We start from the raw sequence: 3,676 nt of genomic DNA, 5'->3' as shown, positions 1-3,676 counted from the left end.
GGGACCCTGTGCCAGTGCCCGTGCCCAAGAGTCGGCCTACCCACCTGTCCAGGGCAACGGCACTCGCACGGTGTCGTGCGCTAGGTGGTGACCCCGGCCATGGGGGGGGAGGCAGCACAGTTAGGGAGTTTTAGAAAGTGGCATATGTTGATGTTGGACATTCAGCTGATGCAAAAGGTGAAATAGGTCAAGTCACATGTGGTCCTGTGGCTTAGTTGGTTAAAGCGCCTGTCTTTTAAACAGGAGATCCTGAGTTCAACTCTCAGCAGTACCTTTTTGGGCTGTCACATTGTAGAAGGATCAACTTTATTCTCATTTGCACAAAGAAAGACTAGAAGCAGTGGGATGAAACTGAATGGGAGGAGACACAGATTAGATATTAGAAAAAACTTTTTGACAGTTAGAGTGATCAATGAGTGGAACAGGCTGCCACGAGAAGTGGTGAGTTCTCCTTCAATGGAAGTCTTCAAACAGAGGCTGGACAGACATCTAACTGGGATGATTTAGCGAATCCTGCTTTGAGCAGGGGGTTGGACCAGATGGCCCAGGAGGTCCCTTCCAACTCTACGATTCTATGATTCTATGATTCTATGATTCTATGATTCCCAGGAAGAGGTGGACCAGAGCAAGCCATTTTTCTGTCACCCTATGTGTCATCAGGGGAAGGTGGGACAAAATCCTTGGAAACCCATGCGTGGTTCATTTTAATGAAGGTTAGATCATCCACATTTTGGGTTGACAGACGGGTCCTTTTTTCTGTCAGGATTGATCCAGCTGCACTGAAGACTCTTTCCGATAGCACACTTGCAGCTGGGCAAGCGAGCTCCTGTAAGGCATATTGTGCCAATTCAGGCCAGGTGTCCAGTTTAGCGGCCCAATAGTCAAAGGGGAATGACCTGTGTGGGAGAACATCGATATGGGAGGAAAAGTAGTTTGTAACCATAGTTGACAACTGCTGTCTCCTGTCACTTTCCATCGATGCAGTATTACCAGTTGTGTGAGCGGTATTTGAAAAATCAGTCCACAACATTGTCATGAAACCCCTGTCTCCAACGCCACTTCTGCTGTGTGCACCACGAACACCTCTGCCAAGCTGCCCCCGGCCCGTACGGCTCGTGTGAGAACCATCACCGCTGCTGTGTGCTGGGAATGCCTCAAGCAACCGATTTACCAGAGTTGCTTGTTTATTAGCCAATATTAGGTCAAGGTTCTCCTGTGGCATGATGTTTTGTAATTTGCCTTTATAGCGTGGATCCAGGATGCTGGTCAACCAGTAGTCGTCATCGTTCATCATTTTGGCAATGCGGGGGTCCCTTTTTAGCATCAGCAAGGCATAATCTGACATGTGGGCCAATGTTCCCGGTGTCAATGATGCACTGCGAGTGCTGGGTGGAGGAGCACTTTCTGGCAAATCCACATCCCTCCAGTCAAGCACAAACCCTGTACCAGAACTTGCCACGCCAACATTTTCACTTGCCCCACGAGATGCATCCTCCTCCCCTAAGTAATCATCCCCATCATCCTCCTCCTCCTCTTCTTCCTCCACCTCGTCCAGGAGAGGTCCCTGAGCAGACAATGGCTGAATGTCATCAAGGATTCCCTCCTCCTCATCAACATTGGCTGCAGACGCCGGCTCCTTAAGGTGCGTCAAAGTTTGCATGAGCAGACGCATAAGTGGGATGCTCATGCTTAGGATGGCGTCGTCTGCGCTTACCAGCCGTGTGCATTCCTCAAAACACTGAAGGACTTTACAGAGGTCTTTCAGCTTCGACCACTGCACACCTGTCAACTCCATGTCTGCTCTCAAAGTGCCTGGCCGTGTATCCTCCCACAAATGCATTATGGCCTGCCTCTGCTCGCACAGCTGCTCCACCATGTGCAGGGTGGAGTTCCACCTTGTTGCAATGTCGATAATGAGGCGGTGGTTGGGAAGGTGGAGCAATCGCTGCAGCTTCTGCATATGAACGGAGTGTACAGGCGACCGGCGGATGTGCGCGCACAGTCTTCGCACCTTCTGGAGCAGGGCTGTTAACTCCGGATAATTTTTGAGGAAGCACTGCACCACCAGGTTCAAGGTGTGAGCCAAGCAAGGTATGTGGCTGAGTTTTGAAAGGGCTATGGCTGCCACAAAATTATGGCCGTTATCACTAACTACCTTGCCTGCCTCAAGATGTACACTGCCCAACCATGACTCAGTTTGTCGCTGAGAGTACTCGGTCAGCACCTCCGCGGTGTGTCTGTCGCCCAAACACATCATCTGCAACACAGCCTGCTGACGCTTTCCACTAGCTGCTCGATAGGGGGACACCTCGTGTGCAACAGTGGCAGCTGCAGATGGAGTGCTCGTACGACTGCGCTCTGTGGACGAGCTTTCGCTTCTGGAGGAGGAGGAGGAGGAGGGTCGATCGCCTACAGCCAACTGTTTCCTATACCGTGGGCTAGGCAGCACTGTCCCACCACCGCTGTCCCCTGTGGACCCTGCATCCACCACATTAACCCAGTGCGCAGTGACGGACACGTAACGGCCCTGGCCATGCCGACTGGACCATGCATCAGTTGTGAGGTGCACCTTTCCGCTCACTGACTGCTTGAGTGCATGGACAATGCGGTCTTTCACATGATGGTGGAGGGCTGGGATGGCTTTGCGAGAGAAGAAGTGGTGACTGGGTAGGTCATAGCGTGGTACTGCATAGGCCATGAGTTCGCGGAAAGCTGCGCTTTCCACCAACCGAAAGGGCATCATCTCAAACGAGATTAGTTTGGCAATGTGGGCGTTCAAACCCAGTGTACGCGGATGAGAGACTGAGTTCTTTCTTGACCTACTCATAGTGTCTGGGAGGGTGAGCTGGACTTGAGAGCTGCATATGGTGGAAGTAGCGGTGGACAGGGCGGACTGAGAGAGGGTTGATGATGGTGATGGAGTTGGTGTTCTTTCTGATGGCCTAGAATCAGTCTTTCGTTGATATAACAGTGGGATTCCCTGACTGCTGTGGCCTTGCAACGACATCTCAACATTTGCTGCTGTGCTAACCGGTGGGCTTACAGTGGGGGAAACAATGTAGCGTTGCTGACTACCTTCGTTGTGATCAGTTGCACATGTGGCACTTGAGGTTTGGTGTTGTGTCCACGCTTGCAAGTGCATGGTGTTTAAATGTCTAAGCATGCAACTGGTATTCAAATTTTTCAGAATTTTCCCTCGGCTAAAGGTCTTTGCGCACTTCTTACAGATAACCTTGGCCTGATCATGAGGATTTTGTTCAAAAAAGTGCCACACTGCACTCTTCCTACTTTGGCAGACATTTTGCGGCCTAGCACGCTGTGATCTTTTGACCCTCTGGACAAGCTGTCCAGCAACTCTTTTGATTTTTGGAACCTGTCTTTGGAGTGCTCCGGGCCTGCCAGATAACAGCTGTTGCGATGTCGATGTCTGCTGTGGATGCTCCTCATCTGAGCTATTGTAAGCAGCACCCTCTTCCCCCAATGGATGCCAATCTGGGTCAACAACTGGGTCATCCATCACCTCCTCTTCAATGTCATGTGCACCTTCCTCTGTGTCATCGTGTATGGTGGTATAGTGTGCGGGAAGGGGCACCTGAGTCTCATCAGGGTCAGAATCTGGCTCTGTACACTGCAAGGACAATGTAGTGCTCTGAGTGAATGTACCAGCAGAATCATC

General features: G+C 51.1%; 1 non-coding gene across 1 annotated transcript; it reads left to right on the top strand.

Moving 5' to 3' along the window:
* The first annotated feature begins 200 nt into the window (after window positions 1–200).
* Window positions 201–274, top strand: TRNAK-UUU (transfer RNA lysine (anticodon UUU)). Its single transcript has one exon. It is a non-coding gene; the product is annotated as a tRNA-Lys (tRNA).
* The last annotated feature ends 3,402 nt before the right edge of the window (window positions 275–3,676 follow it).

This window comes from Dendrobates tinctorius, unplaced genomic scaffold, assembly GCF_039654945.1.
Source record: "Dendrobates tinctorius isolate UK_male_01 unplaced genomic scaffold, ASM3965494v1 ptg000143l, whole genome shotgun sequence".
In the NCBI taxonomy this organism is placed as follows: Eukaryota; Metazoa; Chordata; class Amphibia; order Anura; family Dendrobatidae; genus Dendrobates; species Dendrobates tinctorius.
This window is presented reverse-complemented; position numbering and strand designations above follow the sequence as displayed.